Raw genomic sequence first — 12,125 nt, 5'->3', positions numbered from 1 at the left:
AAGTAAGCTTTGTTTAGCACATTCTGCCTGACCTTTGCCTGACCCATACTCCTGAAACTGTGTACAAACCCCTGAGTCCTTGTTTTTTGAAGTAAAATGCTGTCTCAAGAGTTAATGACTGTGAAATGTGAAGATATAGAAACAAAGAATATCTGTTGGGCTAAGGAACTGGTAACAATTTAGACTGCAATTCTGCCACATAACAGAATCACCAAACTCCCAGTTCCCTGAAAGATACAGATAAAGGCCTGACACACATTTCTAAGTTGTTTTTACAGGAAGCAGACCCCCTACCACCACCACCCAGATGAAAACTGCTGATCACAAGCACATAGACCCCAAACTGGCTGAAACCAGAATGCTGATGATGCTTGAAACCTCACCGTGATGCCAGTCAATCCAAGAACGGTCCACCAGCTGATCATGCCCTGCTCCTCGAGCACTATAAAACTCCTCCCTACTCCCTCCAGGGTGAGTCACACGGTCTTCAGGGCATTAGCCCACTGTGGCCTCTTTTGCCTGGCAAAGCAATAAAAGCTACTCTTTTCTACTTCACTGAAAACTCTGTCTCCATGTTTCTATTTGGCACTGGTGAACAGAGGCCAAGTTTCTACAAAACTCCCTTACACACAATCCTGACATGAGCTGCAAGATCATGCAACATACCAAAGTTTAGAAAATTCACTTACAAATTTTCCCAAATTATATTTAAACATTCATAAAAATGTACATTTAAGTCCTTAGGTAAATATCCATTTATAAAAACAAAACCATTCTTTGGGGTATGTATATGTCTTGCTATCTTAAGTAAATGGGCTTTTCAAGTAATTTTAAAAGACTTAAAATATTTATACACTTTAATGCATAGATTCTTTAGTCTATTCACTTTGCCTTCATGTCAAGACTACATTTTTCATGTTTTATAACATAATATGCACAATAAAGGTGTTTTTAATAATCTAAGTTAAAAAAAAGTGTAGAAAATATACCATTTTCTATGTCTAAGTCAGATTGGGAAATTTTCCAGCTTAATAAAGCCAAAGAAATAAACAAACAAATCCTGGATATTTTTAACTTTCTGATAAGGTACAAAACTATTATGACATTTGAGCAAAGGAGGGAACAGGCAAGGTTGCAGAGTAAACTAAAGAATGTTATCCCCTAATACCTCGTATGAGCTCCTGTTACACTCATTTTACATTTCTGAGCCTTAGTTTTCTTGTCTGTGAAATTAAAGAGTTGGATTAAATGCTCTTTCTGGCCCCTTCCAGTTTCAGAGTTTATGAAACCTGGGCCATTCTTGGCATACTGTAATGAACCACCTGACAGTATTTGTTAAATTTAATATGACTGTATGTTACATCTTTGGTGGTGCTTACTGTGCCCAATCAGAATATAAGCTTCTCAAAGGACATACTGCCTTAAACTTCTTTAAGAACTCCCTTTCTTAACCCAGTCCAACCACTGCATTTAAAATTTGCAATGCTGAACAAGCAATAGACTTTTAGATATTGAGGGCTAATGAATTCAGGTATTGAAACTGGAAATATCTGTAAAGCCACATGATAAGGACGGAATATATGGTAGAGCTTTCTGTAAAACATCATAAACATTTTTCCCTTCATTGGAAAGGGCCTTAAAATAAGGTAAAATTTATCCAAATTACTTTTGGGAAAACTGTATTCCAGGGAGATGAAGTTATTTGCCTAAGATCACTCTCTGGATACCAACAAAATATCAGTCATAAAATATATTGTGTTCACACAATTTAAATAAACCTTTTGCTCTCATTTCCTATACCAAAAATCGCAGGATGAAGGAGTTCATAATCCTGAAGGCAACAGAAAATGGTTTGCACATCAGGAGCTTAATGTCCTTCAGTTTAAATGATATAAACCTACACACAATTGATTCCTAAAGATATTTTGCTTCAAAGATGGCATATCAGAACAAAGTCAGTATTTACAAATCACTGTCAAACAGTCTCTAAAACAAATCATATATAAAATATAAATGTCTTTCAAGAAAAATGAATTAGGCAATAACACTAAATATTTTCCACATTAGGTAAGCTTAAACTTTATGGAGGGTCATTTTGATGGGTCATATTTTGAATTATTCTTATAAATAAAATAAAGAAAGTATATGAGCATATATGAGCATGTACTGCTAAATTTAAATAGTCTTATAAATATATATATATATATAAAGATATATATATATATCTTATACAGTTTTTACAGGGTTAGTGCACAAAGACTTAAAAGAGGAGGAGAATATGACACAAGTAGACAGTTAATCAACAAGCTTATTTAGATATATTCAAATATACTTTGAAAATGTTTTTTTAATCCAAGAAGCATTCTTTTTTCTTTTCTTTTTTTTTTTTTTTTTTTAACATTCAGAACTTTGAGGAAATATACTCAAAATAAATGAGTGGCAAGGCAGGGTGTTGGCAAAAGCCCTTGCTTGGAAACCAAAAGTCCTATATAAACTTCCCCTCTTGCTACCTGGAAAGCCTTAGACAAGATTTCATTTATTTGACCTTCAGTTTCCCCATTAAAAAAATAGGTACAACCATGTTTTTTCTACTTAAAATATTTTTATGAGACTAAAATGATATACTTTTAAAATTATATAAAATACTATGTAAATTAAATTAGTGGAATGAATTGAAACAAAAAGGTACCTGAAATTTTAATGTTTTGTTTACATTTCATATGATGACAATAAATGAATTATAAAAATCGGTAATATCTTGATTTGCATTCTAATCAATTGAAATTTTAAAAGAAATGAATTTTCACCTGCCACTGCTACTGCTAAGTCACTTCAGTCGTGTCCGATTCTGTGCGACCCCATAGACGGCAGCCCATCACGCTCCCCTGTCCCTGGGATTCTCCAGGCAAGAATACTGGAGTGGGTTGCCATTTCCTTCTCCAATGCATGAAAGTGAAAAGTGAAAGTGAAAGTGAAGTTGCTCAGTCGTGTCCAAATCCTAGGGACCCCATGGACTGTAGCCTACCAGGCTCCTCCGTCCATGGGATTTTCCAGGCAAGAGTACTGGAGTGGGTTGCCATTGCCTTCCCCGGAATTTTCATCTAGTTTAATTCAAATCCATCAGGAAATTAGTTTTATTATCATGCTAGAAGATAAGTTAGATTAATAAAATAACTTTTAGAGAAAAGAGAAAAATCCTCTCCTAGATTTTATTCTCTTCTTTCCTCTTTCCTCTTTTTGGAGGAAGAAAATTTGGGAGTAGTTTTTCCGAATGTACGTATTCAAGATGAGCAAATTAGGTGGAAAAAAAACTTTCAAATCTGGGATGAAAATGGCAACTATAGCTATCGTCACTTTAAGTTTCAAAATTTATTATACTGATTTCACACTTAACACATTAAAGACAATTAAAAGGACAGTTTAAATCCTTGATCAGTTGAGGGTGTTTAAACTGCAAAAGATAATAGAAGCATTCAGGATTTCTGCCAAGTCACTCTTCTAATTCAAAAACTATAATTGAAAAAAGACCCTTTATTCAATTTATTTTCACTGTCTGGTAATGAGAATGCAGTCTTTCTACAGATATAACCAAATCTCAACACACTTTATACCCTAAAATAGTTTGCTTCATGTGATAAACCTGTGCTTTACAATTAATGTTGTATTGAGCATAAATTTTGACGGACCTTGGCAGACAGGTCATTTTATATTTTTTTCTTAACAAAAGACACTACATTTCAAAATGAACTTCTATGGAAAAATAGCACCTTTACAAACAGCATTAGATTAACTTAAACAATGCAAGTCAGTCTGGAATATCAAGGCATCTTCATTCTAGATACTGAATGATCAATAAAATCTTCCAATAATAGAACTCTGTTCAGACAATGACATATAATTTGAAATGTTATAAAGTCTATCTAATTAAATGTACTTATAAATTTTATTTTTCCCAAAGGTAAAATTTATATATGTCATTGATGGAAGCATGTGTCATCTATTTTTATGGCATACTCTTCCTTAAATCCCCAATTCTCAATGATGCTGAGCCAACCTCAGTACATGGAGAAGTATGGACAATTTGAGAATTTCCCATTTCCCTCATACACAAAAATATCTTTTCACCAACACATAAAAAGCAAGGGTTCCTTTGACTCTGAAGAGGCAAACCTGTTGTTGAGGAAAACCTGTCTGAGGAGGATGGCCTCTCAAAATACTTAAATCTGAGCTACTATGACAATTCCACAAAGCAAAAAGGAGGAGGAATAAAACAGAAATAAACTTTCACTGAAAATATAAATAGAATAACCCATGGGAAGAGCACACACCAGAAAGAATGGGATGCAAAGAAACAGTTTCAGAGTGTGTGATGAGAAATTCAGAAAAGTTGTAATTACTACCCAAAGTACAATGTTTAAATCCCTTGTGGTAACCAAAGGAAAACAGACATTTTCAGGCATTATATATATATATATATATATATACACACACACACACACACACACACACACACACACATATAAGCTAGTGGAGGTGATAGAACTCCAGTTGAGCAATCCAAATCCTGAAAGATGATGCTGTGAAAGTGCTGCACTCAATATGCCAGCAAATCTGGAAAACTCAGCAGTGGCCACAGGACTGGAAAAGGTCAGTTTTCATTCCAATCCCAAAGAAAGGCAATGCCAAAGAATAGTCAAACTACCACACAATTGCACTCATCTCACACACTAGTAAAGTAATGCTCAAAATTCTCCATGCTAGGCTTCAGCAATATGTGAACCGTGAACTTCCTGATGTTCAAGCTGGTTTTAGAAAAGGCAAAGGAACCAGAGATCAAATTGCCAACATCTACTCGATCATCGAAAAAGCAAGAGAGTTCCAGAAAAACATCTATTTCTGCTTTATTGACTATGCCAAAGCCTTTGACTGTGTGGCTCACAATCAACTGGAAAATTCTGAAAGAGATGGGAATACCAGAACACCTGACCTGCCTCTTGAGAAATTTGTATGCAGGTCAGGAAGCAACAGTTAGAACTGGACATGGAACAACAGACTGGTTCCAAGTAGGAAAAGGAGTTTGTCAAGGCTGTATATTGTCACCCTGTTTATTTAACTTATATGCAGAGTACATCATGAGAAACGCTAGACTGGAAGAAACACAAGCTGGAATCAAGATTGCTGGGAGCAATATCAATAACCTCAGATATGCAGATGACACCACCCTTATGGCAGAAAGTGAAGAGGAACTATTTAAAAGCCTCTTCATGATAGTGAAAGTGGAGACCGAAAAAGCTGGCTTAAAGCTCAACATTCAGAAAACGAAGATCATGGCATCCGGTCCCATCACTTCATGGCCAATAGATGGGGAAACAGTGCAAACCATGGCTGACTTTATTTTTCTGGGCTCCAAAATCACTGTAGATGGTGCTTGCAGCCATGAAATTAAAAGACACTTGCTCCTTGGAAGGAAAGTTATGACCAACCTTGATAGCATATTCAAAAGCAGAGACATTACTTTGTCAACAAAGGTCTGTCTGGTCAAGGCTATGGTTTTTCCAGTAGTCATGTATGGATGTGAGATTTGGACTATAAAGAAAGCTGAGCACCAAAGAATTGATGCTTTTGAACTGTGGTGTTGGAGAAGACTCTTGAGAGTCCCTTGGACTGCAAGGAGATCCGACCAGTCCATCCTAAAGGAGATCAGCCCTGGATGTCCACTGGAGGGACTGATGTTGAAGCTGAGGCTCCAATACTTTGGCCCCATGATGCAGAGAGCTCATTCACTTGAAAAGACCTTGATGCTGGGAAAGATTGAGGGCAGGAGGAGAAGGGGACGACACAGGATGAGATGTTTGGATGGCATCACCGACACAATGGACCTGGGTTTGGGTGGACCCGGGGAGTTGGTGATGGACATGGAGGCCTTGCATACTGCAGTTCATGGGGTTGCAAAGAGTCGGCCACGACCGAGTGGCTAAAATGAACTGAACTACCAGCTTCAGCTGTTTCTCTATCAACCATTCAGTTCAGTTTGACCCCATGAATCACAGCACACCAGGCCTCCCTGTCCATCACCAGCTCCGGGAGTTCACTCAGACTCACGTCCATCGAGTCAGTGATGCCATCCAGCCATCTCATCTTCTGTCGTCCCCTCCTCCTCCTGCCCCCAATACCTCCCAACATCAGGGTCTTTTCCAATGAGTCAACTCTTCGCATGAGGTGGCCAAAGTACTGGAGTTTCAGCTTTAGCATCAGTCCTTCCAAAGAAATCCCAGGGCTGATCTCCTTCAGAAGCTGGTAAGGGTGGGAGAAATGATATGGGACATGGAGATGATGCAAGGAGGTATGTGGAAAATGGAGTGCAGTGGGCTTTATAAATGTGCTTGCAAGTTGCGGAAGGAGTTTACTCTGATGGTAGAAGATAGGGAGTTTGGAAGGCTTGGTGGGGAAGGTGAGATGACCCTAAAGATAAAACTATAGAGATGATTAGGACTAAAGAGAAATTCTCTTTCAGCAAATAGCATTCATTTATTTCTTAGTTCTACTGATTTACCTTGTGTGGTGTGTGGGTTTAGGCCCTCTTCAAAATGTGTCCTGTTTTCTGGATATGACAGTATCTTCTTAACTTATTTACCTTCAGTCTGTATTCCAATATCTTAGTTTACTCAAATACACATTTAAAAACATTTAAAAACAAGAAAAATATTTCTATTGTGTGCCATCTACTGCCCATTTTTTTTCACCCTGTTTTGTTGTTGTTAACATACCTACTTTAATAATGTTCAAAGTGGCCTATGCCTACAAAATACACACACAACTGCTAACTCCACAGTGGGACATCAACCCCACCACCACCACCACCACCTTACTTAGTCTGTACCAGGCTCTTTCAAGTCCATTTCTTGGCTAGTCACTGCTTAGGAATGCCTATTTTTCAAAGCCAGAGAGACATCGTCTTTATAAATCTTTTCTCAACCTCTTAGCAAAAATTAATTCCTCCCTGGATTATGTTCAATTAGAGCATTAATCACATTGTATTATAAATTTGTCAGTCTCCTGGCTCACAGAGGCCCCAGATACCTTTCCACATGCTCTTTTATATTCCTGGAGCCTGCCATATTGTCTGGCACAGTAGGTTTGCAGATTCTTTGGTGAATAAGTAAACATATTACACCTCCTTTAAAATACATGAAACAAGATTATTGAAGAAAATTAGATTTCAAAATTTCATCCCCTGAATAATTCCCCTTCCCACTAATAGAAAATGTGGCAGCTATACATATTTTGTCAATTTAGTTTAAAGCCAGTGGCTTCTATAAAGGCTCCTTGTCTGGGAGCCTCCCCTCCCTTCCCCAAGAACCTTATAAATCCTGGCTAAAGGCTGTTATAGACTGCTTGCACAGAGAAAAGGAGAATTTTCTGCTTTCTAAATCCCTTACCAGATTTCTCCCTGCCACCAGCAGTCTGGAAGCTCTCTATCAGGAATTTCTATCTTGCAAAGAACATCAAGTTTTGAATACCAAGAGAAGAAATGTGTAAACTGCAATTCCTTCTGCCAGGACTCCCAGCTGCCAAAACCCAACACGGCTTGGACATCCATCAGAATTGCATTCAGGTGATTATTTTTTAAAGGGGGGCTCCTTTCAACCCTAAGCAAATTATTGAACCCTAGAAAATGAATGCACTTTTATGCTTGGTCTGAGTTTTCTTTCCATTCCTGTATTGCAAACGCATAGGAACTTTTTTGCTGCTTTTGCTGATACACAAAACCCTAGATTTACAAAACGGAAGAATTCTCTGCTTCTGCTCCCTTTTCCCCAAAATCCCCTACCTACCTCCAAACCAAAATACATTCAGTAGGTAAGCTTTTTATTGCGATCCCCTCTGATGGTAATTTCCTTGGAAAGGAAGCTCAGTTCCGAGGCCCAGATGCCTCCACACACCCTGCCTCAGCCCCTCCTTCTTGCCCTGTACAGCCTTCTCCAAGGGCGCGCTGCGGTCCTTCTCCCAGAGCTAAAGAAAGAATTGTCCGTAATCAGGGAAAACTGATTAGCCTCCAATTCCGGGAAGCAGGGGTTTGCTCCGTAAAAGGAGAAGAGCAAACTCAGAAAGGAAGACGCAGCGGGCTTCCGTCTTGTAAAACCCCATTCCTGAACGTTCCCAATTTGGCGCTCCGGCCTCTGGAAGTGACTGCGCAGCCTTATAATAAAGAGGACGGTGGCCTCTCCCCTGCGGCAGCAGCCCTCAGAGCCTTTCCGCAACTTCCAATCTTCAGTCCCTTCTTTCACTGAAAGGGGACCCTCCACACAGTGCAAGCCCACCTCCGATCGCCCTCCTTCCCCACCGCACCATTTCACTGGGAATAAGACCCACTTCGCCTTCTAGGGGGCTTACTCTGTTGAAGGCAAAGAGCCACAAGATTTTAAGGATTCCAGTCTTCATATCACCCGGGGAGGACAGATAACAGTGGAAATTTAATGCTAGTAACTGTTATTATTTCATCTTTAAAACTTGCCCTCCAGAACGAAGCTAAATAAGTGGATTCACGTTGAATAGTGAAGGTGGAAGCTGAAAAGGAGCGAGGCCATTGGGTGGGGGTCGTGGGGAACAGGGAAACGGAGGGAAGGAGTGCAGAAAGACCCTAAATCTGTATTAGATTCCGGGGTTCAAAATCTGCCCTGGCCCAGGCTGCAGTAACCCCTCCACCCCCCGCCCCCGGCGCCTCGGCAAGGGAGCCGGAAGGAGGGGCCGAGAGCTAGAGCGCGGGAAGGAGGCCGAGAGAAGCGAGGGCGGCTGCGCACAGGGAGGGCGCGGGGCTGGGCCGCTCGCTCAGCCTCCTCTCGGCCCGCTGAGCCGTTCTGGGGCTGACATCATTGCCAGAAGGAGGGGCTGCCCGTGCCAAAGCTACTGGAGAACAAGGTTCTCAGGCCTCGCTGGCGTAGGCGCTCCCTCGCCGCTTGGCAGGCGCAACGCGGTGGCGACCAGATTCAGCCCGCGTGAGCTGAGCACGGCAATTCTTAATTTAGCGGAGGAAGGAAGGTATCTTTAGACCTTAGCGCGTCCATCTTTGGGTTCATTCGTCAGAGCAGCCCGCACACCGTCCGCGCTTTCCTCTGATGAACCAGACAAAGGCAAGAAAGGGGGGAACATGTACAAATACTACTATTACTTCGACTTGCTTTCAAATGCCTCACCCCCCTACCCAGCGAAAGGTCAGCTCTGAGGCTGAGCTTTCCTGCCGTGATTGTTTGAGACAAGATTAAGAGTGAAATTCTAAGTTCACCAAGTTCAGAAGGTGCCCTCAAGTATCTTTTTTTTTTTTTTTTTTTTAAAGTCACACCTGTTTTAACCTTTAAGTGACGGGAGGGAGTCGCTTTAGTGTAAAGCGAGGCTACCTTGTCCGGTGTTTTGCTCACTGTTCAGTATTCTCGGTAGGCTCCTCAGGTTGTTTCCTTGTTGCAACGTTAAGAGCACCAAAGCAGCTCTCCCAACACCATCGCCCCCTCCCATTATTTCCTGTCCCCCTCACCGTCTATCCCCACGTTTAAACACTTTCTTCCACACACTCTCCTTCGCACAGAAACGGTTCCTATGTGAGGTTTAAACCCAACCTGAAGATGTTTCCACGCAAGGACTCGCTTTTGTTTGGTTCTCCCAGTTCAATTTTATTTATTCTTTTGTCCTCGCCTCTCTTCTCTCAAGTCTTTTGCTTTGTGAATTTGTGCCGCAGTGGCGCAAGTTTCGATTCCCAGGCCCCAGCCAACATTTTTAGAAAGGTACCCCGCTGGGAGACTCCAAGGCAAGCCCTCAGACGCGCGGGCACACGAACTCAACAGGCGCACTCCTGCGCCCCGCAACCCAAAGGCGGCCAAAGCAGTGAAGCGCGGAAGAGGCCATTTGCAGTTGAGCTCTATAAGTCTTTCCTTAGGGAAGGAAAGGAAGTGGCTGGTGCTATACACTCTTCAAAAGTGGCACCTCCCCCCTTTATTTTTTGCAAGGGGAGGATGTCAATTTGAGGCTAAGAGTGCACGTTCAAGTCGTGTTTCCAATCGAGGGCAGACTGCCGCTCCGCTCTTCTAAGTCTCAAGAAAAGACTCATTTGCGGCTATGCCTTTTTAAATAGTCACCTTTTCTGAAGACTCTCTTAAGAGGCATTCATTTTCGCGAAACAGGACTGTTTTATGGCTACGCGCTTTAAAAGTTAATTCCTTTATGGACACATAAACTGTTTCTCGGTCCAATCTTAGTCAACGTCATTCATTTATGAGATAGCTAAGCGGGTTTTGGCTAAGGGCTGAAAAGTCATTTATTTTGGAGAAAGAGCAGTCCCTTTATGTTTGGCTAAGCTCCTAGAAAGTCTTTTTTTTTTTTTTTTTTTTTTTTTTTTTTTAATGAGAAAACGATGCGTTTTTCGGCTACGAGACTGTAAGACGTTTCTTTAAAAAAAAAAAAAAAAAGCTAGGCAGAATTTTCCACACCTACCATCTCCATATCCAGCAGGTGCTGACTGAGCACGGCCCCAGAAGTAGGGCGGGAAGGAAGGGCGGGGAGGCGAGGGGCAGGCGAAATTACATTGGAGACCCTGAGCGCTCAGTGGTGCGTTGCGATCTCCTCTCTGCGCCAAGGGTCGGGTCCCCAAGGACTAGGGCCAACCTGGCAAGGATCCAGACCTGGAGCCCCCAGAGATGGGAGTGCAGCGGTGCCAGACCACGCGAGAAGTCCGGAGCGGGCTCCGGGCTTTGCCGCTCGGTTAAGACCGCTCCTCCTGGCTAACCCGAGAATCTGGAGTGTGATCTTTTCTCAACCCCTGCTCTAATCTTGAGAGTTTGTCTCAGCTTCGCTGAAGCTGTGTCCGTTAAAGCGAAAGACCTTTTTGCACGGCCAATGTCGGGCAAATTCACGCGCGGACACTTTTCTGACAGAAGTGTTTTCTTAAAGTAACCAAGGCAAGCCGACTGGTGGCTATGCCAAAAAGAGATTCTAGCTGCGCTCACCTCCGGGGTTTGCTCTTAAATCCAGGGAAGAGATGGGGGAAGGGGGAAGGGAGGACACGGGAAGAGTTTCTAAAACCACTCTGTGGTCCTAATCAAGACCCTGAGAGCAGGCAGCCGGAACCTCCGCACACTAAGTGCGGGACTCACGCTTCACACGGTGCACTCTGTTCTGGCCCCGGGACCGGATACTTACCTTGTTGTCCACGCCACTAGAGTAGAAATGAGGTGGTAGGTTTAAAAAAAAAAAAAAAAAGCTTCTGCTCGCTCCACGGAGACTGCGATTGCTGTAGCGGGGCTCTGCCGCCACAGCTCGCAGTCCGCGGAGCAGTTGGAGTCTCAAAGTCTTCCTTTTAGGCTGATTGGGCCGCCCGGATTGCCTGGGGTTGCTCAGGCTGTCTGTGACGCCGTTGCCGCTGCCACTCTACGCACTCTGTTTCAGCTGGCTTTCCGCTTTGCCGCGCGGGTCGCTGCGTGCAGCTCAAGCTCACGGCTCCTCCTGCCCTGACAGTTCGCCGACTGCAAGGAGCCGGGGCCGAGCCAGCCCTTTTCAATGGCGAGGGGGAGGGACTCGATAGAGGGAGAGAAGGGGGAAGGAAGGGGGGTGAGCGAGTGGAAGGCGGGCGGGGGGAGAGAAGCGAACCAGTGCCCTGGCCGCCTGCTGGGAGGGGATGGCGCAGCACCAACTGCTGGGTACCCACCTCTGGTCCCCACTCCTTGCACCCCACATCCCCCACCGCTTCGGGGGAGGCCCCTCCCGGCTGACGGGCAACCGGGAAAGAAGGGCGGGGGCGAGATGGAGGTAAGCTTAGGAAGTTACTGTTCGCCGCCCCAAGCAGGCGGCAGAAAGCGTTCTGGCTGCACCCTCGTGTTCGGGACCCGCTGCTGGGAAAAACGCGCCGCTTTCCGGCTTCCCGCTTTGCTGAGCGAAGCCGAGGGCACGTTCCTCTCCGCTCGGTCCTCCGCTCGCTGCTCTCTTTGGCTTCCCTTTAAGTTGAACTCATTCACATTATCTTACAGAAGTTTTATTTTTCTTGTTATGTTTGCTTTTCTCGCGATCCCGCTGACCGCCCTCAGTCCCGCTAGAGAACGAGCATCCAGCAGCACCATTGTCTCATACAAAGGATACTTAAG

General features: G+C 43.2%; 1 protein-coding gene across 4 annotated transcripts in view; it reads right to left on the bottom strand.

The window, feature by feature from the left end:
• PCDH11X (protocadherin 11 X-linked) overlaps positions 1-11,505 on the bottom strand; it is a 758,129-nt gene extending 746,624 nt beyond the window's left edge. For all 4 annotated transcript variants that reach the window (XM_055564753.1, XM_055564752.1, XM_055564754.1 and 1 more), the window contains exon 1: positions 11,188-11,505. The gene's annotated coding sequence lies outside the window, so the exon portion shown is untranslated. The remainder of the gene's footprint in view (positions 1-11,187) is intronic.
• Positions 11,506-12,125: the final 620 nt, after the last annotated feature.

The sequence above is a fragment of the Bubalus kerabau genome, chromosome X, assembly GCF_029407905.1.
Source record: "Bubalus kerabau isolate K-KA32 ecotype Philippines breed swamp buffalo chromosome X, PCC_UOA_SB_1v2, whole genome shotgun sequence".
NCBI lineage: Eukaryota > Metazoa > Chordata > Mammalia > Artiodactyla > Bovidae > Bubalus > Bubalus kerabau.
The sequence above is the reverse complement of the archived record's forward strand: the minus strand, read 5'-3'. Positions and strand labels throughout refer to the sequence as shown.